General features: G+C 43.6%; 1 protein-coding gene across 9 annotated transcripts in view; it reads left to right on the forward strand.

Moving 5' to 3' along the window:
- Positions 1 to 19,861, forward strand: part of PRICKLE2 (prickle planar cell polarity protein 2) — a 320,980-nt gene that overhangs the window by 191,977 nt on the left and 109,142 nt on the right. Inside the window, exon 1 of one of the 9 annotated variants that reach the window (XM_077858186.1) lies at positions 11,921 to 13,494. The exons of the other annotated variants lie outside the window; for them this stretch is intronic. The gene's annotated coding sequence lies outside the window, so the exon portion shown is untranslated. Of the gene's footprint in view, positions 1 to 11,920; positions 13,495 to 19,861 lie in introns of those variants that run through there. 9 annotated transcript variants of the gene reach the window in all.

The raw sequence follows: 19,861 nt of genomic DNA on the forward strand, positions 1-19,861 counted from the left end.
CCCCTGGGCCGTCAAGGGCTCTGTGGGCCTCAGTGTCAGGGAAGTGTGCAGCCTGAGTGGACTGGTCATGTGCCCTGCCAGCTGCTCAGATCAGAGGGCTCCGGATGCCTTCACTCTACAGACCATAACTGATGGCATGTTCACACTCAGGCCCAAGAAACATTTTTTAAGAACCTGCTGTGTGCTGGCACTTTGACCTGTATTATCTCCTATAATCCAGAAAGTCTGTGAGGCAGAGCCTGTTAGTAAAGGCTGAGAGAAGACAAGTGACTTGTCACCCTTCACACAGTTAATAAGGGGGCAGAGTCAGACTTGCCCTTGGATACATCCTGTCTGACTAGATCCCGTGTTATCCAGAGGTCCTGGCCATCAGGGACCCTTTCCCTCTCCTCCAGACATTGGCTGTTTCAGTGGGTCAGGCTCCCACACCTGAGGTCAAACACTACTAGCTTCTCTGTAGGGAAGCACATTGCAGTGTGTAACTGAACTTCTCACACTGCCCATTCTGGCTGATGTTTCAAGTTCTGTGATATGGTTTTTGTAGTTTGGATCTTGCCTTGGCCTGGCTCTCTGCTGAGCAAGATGGTAGCTGGGAGGCAGTGCTGAAGATGATAGGCCTTGTCCCCTGATCTTCCTACCTGAGGGAAGTGAGGGTCTTGAAGCAGGATTCCCAAGTTCTCCTGCAGGGCCTCAGGGAGTCTAAAGGTTGAAAAGTTGGGACACAGGCTCAGAGGAGTGGAAGGATAGGCTGAGGCAGAAATGAAAGTTAATGGGGCTTTTTCTCAGTCCAGCAAGACAGGAAGACTCAGTTCTGTAGTTCTCATCAGGCCATTTTGCACAATGCATCACAGGAACAATCTACTTGCCGAGCTATTCTCCCATTGGACATAGAAATCATCCCCATGCATTAAGCGGCAGGTCTGTGATGACTGTTGTACAGATAATGATAATAACGTCTAACGCTTACTGAGTGTTCTTGGTGTGTCTCCTACTATGCAAGGTGCTTTGTGAAGATGATTTGAACTCATAAAATAAGAGGTATTAGAGTTATCACTGTTACATTTTCCAAGAAGACTTCTGAGGAACAGAGAGGTTAAAAGCTTGCCCAGTGTCACACAGATAGCAAGAGTCAGAGCCCAGAATCAAATACAGATTTCTTGATTGCAATTCTGGGGCTAGTTTCACTGTAGCAGGACTCTCTTTTAAGCAGGATAAATTAGTCCTTTATAGCTATTTATAGATGCTAAGGAGATTTAAGATGAAAAGGAACAGAGGCAGAATCCAGCACAGTGGATTGAGCAATATGTGTACCATAGCTACATGTCTCATTCTTTTTTTCTCCATCAGTCACTGCCTGATGACATTCACAGGTGTGACAGTTTCCCAGGGCTGTGATCAGCTTCTGAGAACATTACAAAAAAAAAAAAAGTTACATGGACATAAAGGACTGCAGTTATTAATAATTGTCACAACCATAAATGGATCATCAGCTGTGGTGGTTTATGATTGCCCATGACATACATAGGATAGGCCATGGGTCATGGGCACTTCATCCAACTGTATTTTTAGAGGGTCTACTGTGTGTTAGGCAGTGTTCAGGTTTTGAGGATAGAGTGCTCAATGACACAAAAATCCTGCCCACCATACCCTAGAGCTTACTTTTTAAGCCTCCATAGTGAGACAGAGTATATAGCAACAAAAACAAGTAAAAATATATAGTGATTTAAAAGTACCAAGTCCTGTGTATCAGCTTCCAAAATGACAGTGTGAGGAGCACAGCAGACCCTTTAACCAGGGAAATAATAATTTGATTGTGAAAATAATTTTTTTTTTAAAAACCTAAGGTTTCTGAAAATTGTCACAAGGGTATGTAGCAAATGTAGAAGTATCTATTCAAGACAATCTACTAAATTTTGGTAAGGAGAGTGAGTCTGTGGCATGTGAGCCATTACCCACACATCTCCTGCTACCCCTTATCCCCATCACAGATCAATGTGGCGTATACTCTACTCTGGAAGTATGCAGCCAAGAACATGGGGTTCCTTCTCCACCTAGCTCTCAGTCGAGGGCTATGATTTCACCCTGGGAGGGGCACTTCAGAGATTGACAACGCCCTGCCCCTGCAAAGAAGCCCTACCTTAGATCAAACTGTGGAGCAATTTGTGCCCGAGGCTATTGTCAAGAATAATAGAACAATCACCTAGCCATTAGTGGAGATTAACAGCTGGGTGTGATACCAATAAATATAGATCAAGCCGGGTGCTCAGGGAGACTGTACTCTTGCCTTTTAAGTAGCAATATCAGAGGCTGCACACTGCAGGGGAAACAGATTTCACTCAAGTTGTCTACCCAGTCACTAAACAAATAAAACAATAATAATAACAAGCTTCAGAAAGGGGGATGGGGGTTCATCATTCGGAATTGCTTCAATATGTTATCTAAAATGTTCCATTTCCAATAAAATATCATGAATCATTCAAAGAAACAGAAAAGTCTGGCCCATACACAGGGGAAAAGTAAGCAAAAGAAACTGCCAGTGAAGGTGTGTAAATGCCAGAATTATTAGGCAAAAACTTTAAAGTAGGGATTATAAATATGTGCAAAGAACTGTAGAGACTATGTCTAAAGAATTAAAGGAAAGTACAATGATAATCCCTCATCAAAGAGAGAATATCAATGAAGAGAAATTATTTTAAAAAAATAATTACTTAAAAAATGGAAATTTGGGGGTTGAAAAGTATAATAATTGAAATGAAAAATTCACTTGAGGGGCTTAACAGCAGATTTAATCGGGAGGAAGAAAGAAACCAAAAACTTGAAGGTAGGTGAATAAAGATGATGCAACCTAAAGAATAGGAGAAAAAAGAAAAATGAACAGAGCTTTTTAAAAATAATTTATTTTTTTTCCAGTTTTATTAATAATTGACAAACATCAGTATATAAAGTTTAAGATACACAGTGTGATGGTTTGATTTACTGAATAGTGTTTGAGAATATGGAATAGCATTATGCACACCAATATATGCATGAGATTAGCTCAAGAGAGGAAAAAAGAGCAGAAAAAACAATACTTATTTCCAGTAGTGGAAAACTTCCAAATCTGATGAAAAATATTAGTTTTCACATCTAAGAAGCTAATGCAACCCAAGTAGGTAAATTTTAAAAGATCTACATTCACTACATTGAGACACATCACAGTCAGAATGTCAAAAGACAAAGAGAAAATGTTGAAAGTAGCAGAGGAAAACAACTTATCACAGACAAGGGAACCCTCAGAGAATTAACAGCTGATTCTTAAGTCTTGGCAAAGAGATTGGTACTCTCCTTAAATGTTAAACAGAATAAACTTGTGACCCACCAATTCTATTCTTTGATATATACCCAAGGAAAGTGGAACATGCATCCTCAAAAGAACTGTACACAAATGCTCCTGATAGCATTCTTAGTAGTCAAAAAGTGGAAATAACCCAAATGTCTATCAGTTGATGAAATGTTAAATAAAATGTACATCTGTACAATGGCATATTATTCAATAGTAAAAAATAATGAAGCTCTGGTATGAGCTACAACATGGATGAACCATGAAAATATAACACTAAATGAAGGAAACAGATTATCAAAGACCACATATTATATGATTCCACTTATATGAAATGCTCAGAATAGGCAAATCTGTACACACAGAGAATGTATCACTGTCTGCTTGAGGCTGGAATAGAGGGACAAATGGGGAGTGATTATTCCTGGCTAAGCATGAAGGGTTGGTGAAAGTGTTTTAAAATTAGATTGTGATACAGTTTTGTAAGTCTATGAGTATACTAAAATCTATTGAATTGTACACTTTAAATGGGTGAAGTGTATGATATGTAAATTGTATTTGAATAAAACCTTTTTTTAAAGAGTGCCAAGTGCAAAGGAAAAAAAAATAAAGTAGGGTAAAGCTTTGTCAGTATTAGCAAGATGGGAAGGAGGACAATCTGGGATAGGATGGAGAGGCTGCACTTCAGTGACATTTTAAGACTAGAAAAGGTGAGGGAGTGAGCCATGCTACTATCTCCAAGAAGAACCATTCAGACAGAGGGAAGAGCCAATGCGAAGGCCTGGAAGCAAGTATATGCCTGGTGTGTGTGAGAACTAGTGTTCATATGACAGCAAAGCAGAGAGTAGCAGGAGATGGTATCAGAGAAGTCATAGGGCCCCAAACTCAAGGGCCTGACTCTGAGATGAGCAGCACTGGTGCATTTTGAGTAGAAGTGAGACACGCTATTTTCAGAGAATCACTATGGTTGCAGTTTTGTGAATAGACTGAGGGAAGCCAGGTAGAGGCAATAGCTGATGGTGGCTTGTATCTCCATCCAGGAGGGTGATGATATGGCTTGGAGCAGGGGAAGAAGGGTGGGGATGATGGGAAAGTGGTTCTGCATGCACTTTGAAGGTAGAGCCAACAGGACTAGTCAGGGATCACAAAATGTTCCACAAAGAGTAAATATGTTAGGCTTTTCAGGCCATACAGTCTCTGTTGGAACTCTTCAACTCTGCTATTGAAATCTGGAAGTGGCTCTAGCCATGTATAAATGAATGAGCATGGTTGTGTTGCAGTAAAACTGTATTTGCAAAAATGTGGAACATTAGATTTGGCCAATGGGATGTGATTTGCCAACTCCTGGGTTAATTATCAGAGCAAGAGGAGAAAATGAGTGAAGGAGAACTCCAAGGTGTTTGTTCTCAACCATTGGAAAGATGGAGCTGCCATTAACTGTGATAGTGAATCCTGCAGGCAGAGCAGATCTGTGGAGGGTATGAAGAAGTGATCTCTTGCTAAATTTGAGAAGCCTTAAGACATTGAGATGTAGTTTCAGGTGGATTTGTGAGCCTTACATTCCAGAGAAAGTCTGGTTGGATGAAGAACTGGAGACCGTAGACCAGGTCAAGGAAGTGCACGTACATAGAGAAAAAAGCAAGGCTCTGAGGGCTGAGCCCTGGGATGTGACAGGGCTTCACAGTTAGCAAGATGAAGAGGAACCAACAAAAGAGACACATGAAGTACAACCACAAGAAGGGAGACCAGGAGAAGGTGGCATCATGGGAGCTAAGCTAAGGAAGAGCTTCAGAAAGGGTAAATCCATCCTTGCCTTCCCGGCTCACAAAAGCACGTTGGTATGCAAATGAGCAGAGAAATGTTCTGACAGGAAGAATCCTGAATTCCCTCTAATTTCCAGATGAGAAAATTGTCAGATCTTTTATTCATTTAACAAATATTGATGAGCTGTCATGTCTCCAGGCACTGTGCTAGATGCTTGGAACAGAACAGCATGCCAAAAAAGGCATAGTCCTTATCCTCAGAGAGCATGCGGTCTCTTTAGGGACAGAGGGACGTTAATCAGGTAACTCAGTAACATTACCCAGGGGTGAATCGTAGTTACTCACCATGGATGAAGACCTATGAAACACAAGAGTTCTAAAGGAAAGGAATTCTCTAAGAAAGCAATATTATGAGTTTTCTACAAAAGGATTGATCTAAAGGCACCTGGGTGGCTCAGTGGGTTAAGCACGTGACTGGATTTTGGCTCAGGTCTTGATCTTAGGGTTGTGAGCTCAAGCCCCATGCTGAACTGGGATAGATTTCATGCCACTATAGAGCTTACTTGTGGTGGTGGTGGGGGGGGGGGAGGGGAGGAGATCATCGACCTAATCTGGAGGTCCAGAGGACCTTCCATCCTTTTTTAAAATAATAAATGCTTTCTGATATGTCACATCCTGATTGGGACACACCTGGTTTTTGAGAGGATGTTTGAGAACCTCCGAATTCGAGGAAGAAATGCAGGCTTTGTCTTCAGACCCAGGACCAAATCTCAACTTTGGGTCCTGATGCCATTCTTTATCCTCTTGGAAACTCATTGTCCTCCTGTATAGAAGAGAAGATATTAAAAGCTACAGTTTGAGATGATCGTGAGGGCTCAATGAGATAAAGTACATAAAACACCTGGCATGCAGGTCCTTCCCATTCCTTGAAAAAAATAGTATGCCATTTCATACATCTGTGACATTATGTCTTCCAAAATCATTTTCCCAAGACAGGTCTTGGCTGCAAGTTTGCCGTTTTCTGAGAGCGAGAGTTTTTTGGCTTTTTTTTCTGGGGTATCTTCCATCTTGCCAGCGTTCTCTCCCAAGAGAAGCGTGTGGGAGCTCTCGTGCCCACATTTAGGAAGTGCTGGAAAACCGAAGCATCCCTGTGCAACCCTTGCTCGTTCTTCTGGTCCTTTACACAGAGACAATTCAGGCTTCTACTCGGCTGTTTAATGAAAATGAGGACTTCCAAAAAGCTGCTGTAATAAAGGACAGCTTTCTTTCTCTAAAACAAAAACGATGTTTGCTAGCACATCATGTCCGTTTAACAATATTTTCATGGAAGTGTGCAGTGGTAAGCGGGTTTAAAACATTGATGCAGTTTCTAATCTTTTGTGGGGAGGGAGCAAAATCTGAGCAGCCTTTCATTTTGATTTGCCCATGCTAGCCTGTCCACATTGCTCCTTTTAATTAATGTAATTAAAAAAGGATAAGAGGCTGTGGTAGAGTTTTGTGCATTAGATTATCAGGATCAAGAATAATTAAAATGTCTGAAATGAGGCAGATTCCTAAAATGGCGGAAAAGAGCAAAGGAAGGCTTTTTCTCTGGATTTAAAGTGTGCCAGATTATTTTTCACAAGATTCTGAAATGGATCCATGGTCCAAGAAACATTTATGATATGGAATCTTAAATGGGCAAGAAGGAAGGGGTGCCGGGGGTGAGTCAATCCTTATGTTTGTCACAATTTTATGATTTACCTTCGCACCTCTCATTCTTGCCCCCTTATCTGAAAATCAAGTCAAGAATAACATTAACACTATATGCTAGGCACTCTTCAGAGTACTTTATATATTTTAACTCAGCTCATCTTATCCGAACTCCTTGTAGATAGATGTCTCCATTTTATAGAAGGGGAAACTGAGACTTAAAAAAGATGAGTGGCTGTTCTTGCCGAGTCACACCGGTAGGAGGTTATAGAGCCAAATTGGAATTCAGGTCTTTCTGTTGCAGAAGGCACGTGTTTTATTGTAAGTCCTAATTAGACAAGTAGCTAGAAACTGTTGAGGACCATCTCCTTGGAGTGTTTCTTTTTCATGAAGGCAGCCCTGTCTCTTTGGGTGCCTTATTTATCTTTACCTGCACTGGGTGAGCCCTATATGTATATCGCCTGTGCTACAGAAACCTCACAAGTTTATTTTCTGTGTGGTTATGTGGGTTGGCTGTTGTTGCTGAGAGTTATTACAAACCTAGAACATGGACTTTTTTGTTGTTGTTTTTCTTTTTGGAGCAGACCAGATGCATCCTTATCTCTAACATTCCTTTAGAACTGTCATCATTTTTTGATGTTCAACATCCCTTTGTTTTAAGACATTATGGTTTTAGTATGTTGTGCTAATGGATTTACATGGCAAACATAAAAATTGACAGCTGTGGTATATGTTACCAGGGTCCCCCAGGATCCCTTTTTCCTCTTCTTCCTGGGCATGTACTGACCAGCCCCACTGCAGTTGTTTGAGGTCATGCGACAAGTTCAACCAATAGAAGTGATGTCTTTTGCCTCCATGTTAATGCACCTAAAAGCACCTCTAGAGATTAGGTGTTGAGACCACAGAAACACAAGAAGGAAGCAGACTGGATCCCTGAGTCACTGCTTGGAATGGAAGTGCCTGCAGAGCCTCTGTACCTCCAGCCAATTTTGCATGAGTGAGAAATCAATTCTTATTGTCAAACCACTGAGATTATGATTGTTATTGTGTCAGAGTCCAGCTTATTCCAGCTAATAAGACAATTCTTTGACAGTCTTCTCACCCCCATTTAAAAAAATTTACTGGATGTTGAAATTTGAGGATTATTTAAAACTGTATAAAATTATGCATTTGTGTGTGTGTGTGTGTATGCACACATATGTATATATGTATAAACTGATTTTTTTGGAGATTTTATTTATTTATTCATGAGAGACAGAGAGAGAGAGGCAGAGACACAGGCAGAGGGAGAAGCAGGCTCCATGCTGGGAGCCCGACGTGGGACTCCATCCTGGGACTCCAGGATCACTCCCTGGGCTAAAGGCAGGTGCTGAACCGCTGAGCCACCCGGGGATCCCCCACAAATACTTTAAAAAAAAATAAACTTACGACCTTTGTTAGATGCATGCTTTGAAACTTTAGTAATATCCATTATAGTAATTAGGATTTCACAGTAGGAGGGTCAGGAGTACTAATTTAAACCAGCTAGGACTGGTTTTCTCTCTCTCTATCTCTTTCTTTAGAGAAAGAACAGGGAGAGGGACAGAGGAAGAGAGAGAATCCCAAGCACGTGCCATGCCTATTATGGAGCCTGACACGGCTTGATCTCACAACCCTGAGATCTGGACCTGAGCTAAAATCAAGAGTCAGACGCTTAACTTCCTACACTACCAGGTGCCCCCATATTTCTCCTTTAAAGTGTTCCTGAGACCAAATGGCCGCCATTGCTTGGAGTGACCCATGCCAGTTCTTACCATCTCAGTATTCAAAAGTCTTCCTTGAGTCCAAGTGAAATCTTCTTTAATTCATTTCAAATCCATTCTGTCTTATTTTATACCTCTGGAAGTGGAGATAAAAAGCTGCCAGTTAGGACTGTCCTCCACAGAGCCCTTCATCCTGGGGGCCACAGCACCCCTGTCACTTCTTCTCTTCTATGAGCCAACCAGCAGTGATTGACTTACCCTTCCCTATACTCCTCTAACAAGATTTTGACAGATGCTAGCTGGAATGTAAAGCTGATTCGATTTTCCTCAATGTCAGGAGCACCCTCTTTGTCAGCCCTCCCCAGTGTCCCGTCGGTGTTGCTCCACTGTCTCATGCCCTTGCAGACAAGTCTTTAATTCTCCATGGGTGCTAACACTTTTATCTCCTATTTTTCTCCCTCCTGCCTGCAACACCCTCTCTAGCAGCTCAAATTTGACCTTGGCAATTAGAGCAGACTTTTCACTTATGGCTTCTGGATCTTGTGTCATGCTGTGTAAGACCTTCCCCTCTCTAAAATTATTTTCTCATTCCAAAAAAAAAAAAAGATTTTTGACCTTCAATGTAACTCAAATTATACTTTTCTTGATTTCTGATCACCTCAGCCACAATTACTCTCATCTTCTGTGTCTCTTTTCCTGTATACTGTATGCAGTCCTGGCCACTTATGTGAATATCTGATTTAGTATCTAAATAGAAAGTTGTGAAGGTCAGCAGTTGTGTTTTTGTTGTTGTTGTTTTAATGAGAGAGAAGTCTCTTATTTTTCTTTTTACTGTACTCTTTTTTTTAAGGTTTTATTTATTCATGAGACAGAGAGAGAGAGAGAGAAGCAGGGACATAGGCAGAGAGAGAAGCAGACTCCATGCAGGGAGCTTGACCTGGGACTCCAGGATCACGCCCTGGGGCAAAGGCAGGCGCTCAACCACTTAGCCACCCAGGCGTCCCAAGCAGTTGTGTTCTTGTCTCAAAAAGCATGTCCTGAATTTCACAGATTCCCTAATAAATACTTGATTGAGTGTCTCATATGTATTGTGTGCTCTCCCTGCCACCCCCTGCCAAGAAGTTTGCTGTCTTAACTGTGGAATTTCACTGTTTTTGTAGAAAACAGTGTGAGGTTTGTCCCCATTTCCCCGGGCTCTGAAATTTCCAAGCAGTTGGGGTCTCACCTTGTCTAATACTTAACAGTATACTTTCTAAAAATCCTGAGTAGAATGGTGTCCAGGATGAAAATACTTGTCATGAGGCATTACTGATCTGTGGGCTTTATTATTTCAATAATCTGTACAGAGACAATGCATCCAGATGCATCTCCAGATTCCCCATCACTAAGCCATGCCACAGGGAACTCAGAAATGTGCTTTTGCACCATCCCCCTCCTGACTGCAGTTAGACCTTCGAGAACCCTGCACACACCCAGTCCTGACATGCACCATGCTCGTTCTAATTGCTTGCTTACTTGTCTTCCCTCCTCATTCCTAAGCTTGTTTAAGGCAGGACTCGTGTCCGTCTTGGTCACCATGATGTACCTAAGGCCTAACACAGAGACTGATAAATAATGAGTGAATGGATAATGAATGAATGGATGAAGTGTCCATGCTTCCTAGAAATCTAGCTATCTTGGCCTTTGCACAGCCTCAAAGGAGGCTCCTGATGTCTCTTGGTCATTTTTACTGCTCTTCCCTAGTTTCATAGCCCTTGCAAATGTTTGTTGTTTCATGTAGGAAGAGCATGTCAGCAGCTCACCCATGTGAGGTGGGACTTTGAGTTATACCCAGGAAGTGGGGATGATTTTGCGGTCTCCATTGACCCACCTCCTCCTATGTTTTGAACTTTGTATAGTCAGTTAACAATCAGTACTAAAGTTAGCAGTGAAAGCATCATTATGTCCATTACTGAGAGCTTACATTTATTGAACGCTTGCTGTGTGCTAGGCTCAGTGCTCAATGCTTCACACTGAGGATCATCTGATTCTCTAAACAGCCCTGCAAAGGTAGGCACTATTCTTGTCCCTCCTGTTATAGATGAAAACCTCTGGCCCCAAATCCTACAGTTAGCAAATGTCAGAGCCAGATCTGTCCCCAGGCCATTTTTTCCAGACCCCATGTTCTACTGTTAACTCTCATGAGGTTGGTAGTCCTGTGCCAGCTTTCTTCTTCATTGCTTCCCTTTGAATCACTTGTGAATTGCTTCTCATAATTCTCATAGGATAATAAGTCCATCAGAGAGCAGTGGGCCCATCTTCAGGTGAAGAAACTGGGACATGGGCATACAAAGTCAAAGTGACTTCTCCATGGCCACCCCCAGAGCGGGATGCCTCTTTGCCACTGGTGGCTCCAAATTCGTGTATTTGCTAGTCTCCTTCATGAAGGATATTGAGGCCTAGGGGGACCATCCACTTTCCTCCATGCTCTGAGTTCTGAATGATGGACATCTAAAGCAGAGTTACTCATCCATTTGTATTCTGTTTCTATTGGTGCCAACTTAAACCAGGTCCCATGATTCTCACCATGAAAGGTCTTCTCTGAACCGAAGAGAAGCATTCTGAAAGAAGTTATAGGGCATTATTAATACAATTACATATAACAAAAGACATAATTTAACTTTGCCACCTCCAACAAAGAAATTCATTTGAAGCTTCAGGAACTCCAGCTGGAAGGGCAGAGCTCATCAGAGTGGGTTCTTCAGGCGGGGGAGTGTGGGCAAGGAGCCGTGCTGACTGCTTTGTCCTGAGGGACACTTCTGTGCATGATGGAATATACCTCTCTCCCTGCTCCCCCAGCCCCTCCCTCAGCCTCTACCTAAGGAACCCACAACACTTCCTTATCACAGGGGCCCAGAATATTGGCTTGTACTTGCCTCTCTCCTAGCCCAGAATACTGCATAGACAACACTGAAAGAACACTTGATTTTATTTATTTATTTTTTTTAAGATTTTATTTATTTATTCGTGAGAAACAGAGAGAGAGAGAGAGAGAAAGGCAGAGACATAGGCAGAGGGAGAAGCAGGCTCCATGCAAGGAGCCTGATGTGGGACCCGATCCTGGGTCTCCAGAATCACGCCGCGGGCCAAAGGCGGCGCTAAACCGCTGAGCCACCGGGGCTGCCCAACACTTGATTTTAAACAATAAGAGGTGAACATGGAAATACTCAGAGGATGGAAACAATGACCATCCTAGTGGAAAGAAGGCCTTGGTGATTTTTTTTTTCCTGACTTCATCCAAAGTGTCAGAAATCACTGTTATTTATGAAGTGTGACATTGTGTCAATCCTCACTATCGTTGCCTTCAACACTTAATCGCACTAGAACATGAGCTAGGAGAGATCAAACTGTATATCTATACCTAGTCCTTAGAACAGTGCACGGCACAGAGTAGATGCTCGCAGATATTCCTTGAATGAAGGGATGGGACAGATGAAAATATTGAAGACCCCAAGAGTTAAGTTACTAGTGCAGGGTCACATCACTTGCAGAAAATTGAAATCAGGATTCAAACCCAGGAGTCCCCAGCTCTGTGGCGTGCCTTCTTCATGATTGCTTGGCTAGGCCTGTGTTGTAGGAGTGAATGGGATATATTAGAGACCCAAAGGTGTCTAACAAAGCTACAGTCTGAGATTCAGGAAATGTGGGTTCTATCCTATCCTTCCTGAAGTCCCAGTATGATTGTGGGGGAAAAAAAAAAAAAAAAACATGCTCTCTAAGGGTCCTCAAATGGCCCTGGACCGGTTTATGCTTTGTCATCTCTTATACTCAGGAGGAGCTAGGGTCAGGGCTTGGAGGGAGGGAATGACTAAGTCATCACCCAAGCACCTGAGGAAAGTAGTCTTGTGTTTTATTTCCAGCGTGCACAAAAATTCGAGGAGGATGACGTAGTCTCCAGCCAGCAAACACCCAGAAATAAAAGTTAAAGAGAGAAAAGAAAGTACAGGCATTCGAAGACTCCACACAGTTTTGGGGGAGGAAAGGAAAAAAAAAAAAAAAAAGAGCTTGGATTCCACTCCTGGGTTAGTGCAACGTATAATCTAAAACAGGCGCTCAGGTTGAGAACTGTGCCCAGATCCGATCCCCAACACATAAGAGCACAGCCTTGAAAAAGAAAAAAGAAAAAAAGAAAAAAAAAAAACCCAGGCATATATCTTTAAAGCCTCTGTTCTTACGTGTGATATTTTTATGCTCCTTCGGAGGTAGCAGAGCTGGGGCCTTTGCATCCCGCGAAGGCTTTCTTCCCCTCTCCCCCATCTCCCCGGCTTGGGGATTATTGATTTGGAAGGAGGCTAATTTCCATGTAAATAAAGCTCGGTGCTGGGCAGTGGGACGGGATGTCCAGATGCGGTGACTGACTAGCTGACGTCACGGCTTCATTAGCATGCGGAGGATGCGGGCACTGCAACAGCGGCTTCTCAGGCACCACCAGCCTCTCCGACGACAGTTAATATTATTTTTTTGGCCGAGCCGCACATTTCCTGGTTCGGTGTCTCGGGCTCTGCGACCTGCCGACGGGTCGCCCCGGGTCTGGCTCGGCGTCAGTTGGTGACGCTGACTCTGGGGTCTGTGACTTCCTGCAGATTGACAAGCTGGGTTCTCAGGAAGGCAATCCGGAGCCAGAGGAAGGGCAGAAGTCACACTTTTTTTTTTTTTTCTTCCTTGCTCGGTGGGTGCCCAGCAGGGTCTCCATCCAGCAGTGCTTGTTTTCCATGAGTGCACGCAGAGCAGCTCCGCCTTGAGCCTGCTTCTGGCTTGGGAAGGGTCTAGGTTTTGAGAAGGGTTTCCAGAAGAAGATGCTTTGGCTGCCTGCGGTCCTGCTTGCGTTCTTAGAAGCCGGACCTGGGGAGAAAGTGAACTGTGGCAACTGACAAGCTTAGAGGGTCTGGTGGAAGCTTCCCTCTCCACCCGGAAACTGGGCATTTTATCCTCCCCAGAGGTAGGTAAGAAATTTGTTCTAATTCACATATTAAACAACTGTATGTTTTCTAGGGAGGATGAGAAAGCTGGATGTAAATGCTTTGCATGAGGACAGGTTATCACAGCTCCGTCATCCTGGTCAAGTGACGTTTTTAGTGGTCCTCTGGCACCTTTTACCATTTCTCTACTGATTAGAAAGCTCACTCGCAAAGTGACATGTCACAGCTGTAGGGAGTCTTGAAGAAACGCTTCAGTCTCAGTGCTTTAGAAGCAGCAGTTCTGTAAAAGAAGTGCAGCTATCTTTAAAAAATAATGATAAAGGGGAGAGGGTTTAAAAACCAAACACCTGGTAGTGTTCATGCACAGTAGTCATTTCCGCTCAGGATGTCAGAAACCATTAGAGGGTCTGGGGAATGAGGACTTCGCTGAGACTTCCAGGTAAAGAAATGGTGCTCGAATAATTTAGGTTTAATTTTAGCCAGTGCTTTCATATTAGCAATGGTGACAGAGCTCCCGAATGTGACTGCACTACCAGGCTGAAACACATGACTCAGTGTGTTCTCTACATTGGGCTTTTAGGCAAGGGCTCCTAGTTAGTGCTCCTCACTCTTGGTTTCCCAAAAACCAATCATAGCACTGCTAATCTGCCATGGAGGTCTTGAGATGAAATCCAGATCTTTAATCCCATTATTCTTTGTTGTGTGGTCTTAGAATATGCTGGGGTCCAACAGGACTCTTATGAACCATAAATAAGCCGGGCTGGGCCAAATCACACCAGGGTAAGTGATCTGTACCAGATGCGATGCCATCCCCCGATCCAAGCATGGCTCTTGTATAATTTAGGCACATATATTATTTCCCTAGTGAGAGAGTTCTGCTTCCAGGCAATGCATCCATGACCACAGTCAGGGGAGGGCTCCAGTGTGCCGTGAATATATCGGCACCAACTGCCATGTACCAGAGCTGCAGCTTAGCTTGCAAGGCTGCAATTTGTTTTGCTTGAACATCTCTTCCCAGAGACTGTTTTAAACCATCTCAGTGAGACTTAAACTAAACGAAGCAGCCTGGCCTCCTAGCTGGAGGCCGAATTGGCAGCTCTAATCCTGCTCCCCAGAAGGTTTATTGGCTGCTGATGGCTTTCACAGATGGGTCAGGATGAGTATCCCCCTGGGCTCCAGAGTAAGTCACAACTTTGACAGAATTACCATATTTTGGAAATTTGGATTTTAATGGCTCCTTGAGTGCTTGTAAAGATTTTGCCTTTCCATCAGATGCTCTTTCCCCTCGGAAATTCTTTTTTTAAATTAAAACATGTTGGCCCCACTGGGCATTTCAGCCTATAAATAGTCACGGGGCAGCCAGAAATAATAAAATAGCGTTGTTTGGAATGGCAGGTTTGTAAAGGTTCCCCATGCAATGTAGGGAAATAAATAGAAATGTAGGAAAGAAGATGCATTTATGGAAGCCTAAAGAATGAGAAGAAAACTTAGAGGTTAGGCACTATGGGATGATGGTGACTGAGGGCTCAGACTCTGGATTCAGACAGCACTGAAGACACAGCTAGCTAGTCCTCTCTGAGGACTGATACCTGTCTGGATGACGGGGAGAGCAGTAGAACCTACAGACAGTTTACTGGGTTTACAGATTTAATGAGATGACATGAGAGCATGTAGCACAGTGCTAGCCATGTGGCACATGCTCAGCAAATGTTAGCTGTTGTTATTGCTGTCACTGTTTTCTTTTTGTAACTATTATTATAAACATTGCTATTTATAATACATTTCATTTGTCCGCAAAGAGGTGTTACTGGCAGAAAGGGTGCCATTTGCAGTGACTGTACTGTCCACATCCCTTCCCACTCGAGGAAACTTTCCACCCTATTGATCGAGTTGACAGAGTAAAGTGTATCATCCAGGGCTCCTGTGTTTTGTAGAACTCAGAGTGACCGGATGGTGTAATGAAAATCATTTAGCACTAGCTGGGGCTCAGGCATGCTGAAAGAAGGTCTCCTGTTTTGGCAGCTGACGAGTCACATGCAGAAAGCTGTGGGATCCAAATTGGAATTGACGCATTTCTGGATTTCTGTTCACATTTCTCTTCGGTTCCAACTTTGCAGGGGAGAGGCAGTTGGCATTTTTCTTCTCCATCCAGAGAGGCCTTTGGATGTGGGCTTCACCTGCTGGTTGGGTCCTTCGAAGTTCCAGGGCTGAATATATACCACCGTATGGGTGACTTCAGTGTGGAGGTGTGCTGTCAAGAAGGGGCTAGGCCTCCCTGAGCCCGTTTGGTCTCCACTGACACAATAGGTCTTTTTCAGACTTGGATGCATACTCCTCGTACCACTGCATGTACTTGAGTCACATAGTTTGACAGCTCTTTCTTCCTTTCTTCTCAACATCTTTCTTTTACATTTAGGTGAAGCGGAGCTCCGATGTAGGGGTTCAAAAGACCAATGAAAAGTGACCAAAGGAGCCCAAGGGGTCTTGCAGAAAATTTTTTCTCAGAAGACTCAGAATGGAGAGTTGGTCATTCTCGGTTTCTGTTGATTTTTAGTAAAGTTGTGCTTTGCTTAGAGAATTGTATTTATACCTTGATAATGGCCCACCTCCATTATCTCCTGCTGGAGCATGTGATCTTGAGAGAGTTGCCTAACATCTCTGAACTTTGGTTTCATTCTGGGAAAATTGGAAATCTGTTCCCCTGGGCACACAGCATGGCCGTGAAATGGAGGCTGTGATGTCCTTGGCCACTAGGTGTTGGACTTTCTTTCTGGTTCCAGTAGTTTTCGTATTTCCCATTTAGTCCCAACCTATGAACAACAGGAGGTAGTAGCTTCAATGCCCATTTGATGGAAGAAATGGAAGGCCACAGAGGGAAAGCACTTACCTTAAGCGACACACTGTTGATGAAGCTTGGTTCCTGGCAAAATGTTGCTTCCACTACCCATTGATTCCAAAGGCTCAGAGTTGGAGCAGAGCTTTTAACCACCCCATGGCACTGCCAGCCATTAGCAGCAATGTGTCTCTTGAGAAGCCTCAAGACATGGTCCTCTCTCATCTCTGTTGTTTTCAAACACACTCCAGTGAAAATGTCCTGTCCCTCAGTCAGAACTGTGGCTGTCATTTGGCCGAGGACTTTTCTTTTGTGTCTCAAGGCCCATGAAAAGCATTCTGTCTCCCGTCTCCCCGCTGAGTGTTGTACTCAAAAATCAGGTGACTGCTGGTGACCCGTGAACTGTCACAAACTAAGAAGCTTTGGGGTTAGGCAGTGGGACAGTCTGTTTCCCTCATTCATGTTCATGACTGCCACTTGCCACTTTGCTCCTGTCCCAACCTGTAAAGATTTGTAATGAAACATTCTTGATTTTAATACCTTGCCCGCACGCACATGCGGACCCACGTTTGAATGATGCAGGAAAGAAACTGTTGGATAAGATCACGCTGGGTTCCCAGCCATGTAAGTCCTCCAGAATCTCACTGGGGACTTGGCCAGTTGAGTTTGGAGACTTGGTTTTCTTTTTTCTTTGGCCTGTTGTTTGAGCAGCTCTTTGTTTGGAGTCTGAAGGCCTGAGGCTTGCTCGTTTTTGTTATTTCCCTGGGGAAGAGGCCAAGGGAGAGAGAAGCAAGGAAAGAGAAAGGAGGGGGTGGGGGAACTAGTTGGAGGAGTTAGGAGGAGGGGAGGAGGGAAGCCAGAATGCAGAAGCAGCTGGGAGTGTATCAGAGCAATCTCCAATCCACCATGAAACTGTAAAGCTGAAGGTTCCCTGTGGGTGAGGTTGCAACTCAAAGACAGGAGCCTCTGTTCTCCTTCAGCTAGAAATTCCTCTCCCCATCTGTCCTACAGAATTCTTAGTGCAGCCATTTTAAATCCTCAAACCCTACTGGTGGCTGAACACAGTGTGTGTTTCCCACCAGAGCACCATGGACCATTTCGAAATATGCATTGAAAAGAGCATGTTTTTAAGCACAATATGAACCTGCCTTTCCTTGGTGCATATAGATGGTAAACTTCCAGTACATATTTGGCCACAAAGTCTGTAAAAATCAAGTTGGTGGAACGAAAGACTCAAATTTTCTGAGCACTGACACAGAAGAAGAGATACGACACTCGAAGGGACACAGAATCTGGAAGCATCACTGGTTGGAAGTAGGGGCCCAGGGAATTCAGAGCTGGCGTCGTATGGGCAAGTGTTACCCAAATCATACTCCCTCAGAACAGCAGAGTGAACCCAGAGGAGGAAGGAAGAATGATGATTTCCGGTATCCCCCTTCTTCCTGGTCCTAGCATTTGAGCTGCCGTATGTAAACCATCCTGAGGCTCTGAAGGGATCACAGGTATCATTTAGTCCTTGGAATATGGCACAGAGTTGAAACCCAGGTTGGTACCTTTGACAGTCTGGCACTCTGCATGCCTCATGATAAATGACTGACTTGAGTTGCCTTCATTCCTCTCACATAGGGAGTGTCACTGGCCTCAGAGCCTCCACCCCTCCCGGACTCCTTAAAATCAAAACTTATACGTGTTATCCAGCCCCATCCAGGGTTAAAAGTAACTAGGACAAAAATTCTTAGCATTGCATTTCAACTGGGCAAGATGCCATTTTTCCAGCTCTTTTCTTGGCATCCATTCGTCAGTTGTGAGTCCTCAGAGATGCTTGTTCAAGAAAGTTCCAGAGCTCAGCTGAGAAACAGCCATACTTTCTGTGCTCACAGGGTCAGATAGGTTTTCAGAGTAGCTGTTAGCATACATGCAAGTATGTTTTGGGTGTCTGTGTATCTATTTATAGTTTTTGTGTTAGTGTTTGTATGTATAGAAAAAGTGATAACTATCACAGATGGCATACCTACTGTGTGTTTTACATACCTTGCCTTATTAGTTCTTGCAGCAATTACTGTAGCTACGTATTACTAGCTTTATTTCATAGTAAAGAAACCAAGACTGCTAGAAGTTAAGTGACTTGCCCAAGGTTACATGGATGGTAAAGAGTGAAACTGGGATTCAACCTAGGATAATCATCATCCAAAGCCTGAGGGGTGTCCCCCATTCTGGGCCTCTGTACACTCTTTACCATAACATCCACTATAAATGTTTTTCTTTACCTTCTAGATCATTTCTGTGGATCTCTTATTTGAGAAACATCTCATTATTCATCCCTTAAATTAAAATCCTTTCAGCTAATCTTTTTGGTAAGATTAGAAGAAATATTAAAGAGAATTTGTCAGGCCTGAAACAGAATACAGTGGCATCTTCAATTCCGGTTTCGAATGTGGCTCTTAGAATATAAGAGAGGTTGGTTGGAGAGTCAGTTAAGACACATTGAGGTGAGGAGTAAAAGCTAAAGGCCGGTGGAAGCAGCCCTTGGTTGGACAAGAGGCATCATGGGAAGTTCTGCTGTTCTAAAACTGTAGGCAAACGTAGGCTAACAACCCAGTTGGAATGTGGGTGGGGGCAAGGGGGGGACCACACTTGTTAGCTTTTAATGCCTAGTTGTATATACATCATGTTCTAACTAGAATGTATGTATTTTCCTTTCTGAACTTCTGTTCTTTCATCCTGAAAATGAAGGTCTTGGAGGTACTGGGTGGCTCATTTGGTTAAGCATCTGCCTTTGGCTCAGGTCTTGATTCCAGGATTCTGGGATTGAGCCCTGCATTGGGCTCCCTGCTCAGTGGGGAGCCTGCTTCTCCCTCTCACCTTGCTCCTTCCCCCCCATTCATTTGTGCGTGTGTTCTCGTTCTCTCTCTCTCTCTCTCTCTCTCCCCTCCTCCTCCTCTCCCCCTCACTCACTCTCTCTCAAATAAATAAAATCTTTTTTAAAAAAATCAAATAAAATGAAGATCCTGAATCAAATAATCTATAAGTTCTCTTTCAGCACTGACCTTGATGAGTGTGAACTTTGAGAATGAGCTCAGCCTTGTCAGTGGATACATGTGATTTGCAGCATCGGCTGCTCTGGCGCAGAGAACTAAAAGGTCAGGTTTTATATCAGGACCTGACCCCTCTGTGTTGTGACTATGTGCTGCAAGATGAGAAGCAGTAGCTCTCCAGAGAATGACTCGGCGCTTCCTGGAGAAACATCTGACCTTTGGATGTCTCACACTAGTGAAGAGGGGGTGCATGTATCTCACCCGCCCTGGCGCTGCTCATTCACTCTTAGAAGCCCTCTGGGGCTGTTGCATATGCAAGCATCCTGCAGAGTGCAGAGAGAAAGGCTGCTCCAGTTGAATGTGTATACACCTTGGGGTGCTGCTAAAATTCAGACTCAGCATTTTGAACATGCTCCCTGGTGGATGCCAATGCTGTTCTTTCTTAGCCACCTTTCTACTAGGCATAGAGGAAAGAAAATTTAACTAAATTCAGACATCCTAGGTTCTAATCCCAATGAT

The sequence above is a fragment of the Canis aureus genome, chromosome 19 (genome assembly GCF_053574225.1).
Source record: "Canis aureus isolate CA01 chromosome 19, VMU_Caureus_v.1.0, whole genome shotgun sequence".
Taxonomy (NCBI): domain Eukaryota; kingdom Metazoa; phylum Chordata; class Mammalia; order Carnivora; family Canidae; genus Canis; species Canis aureus.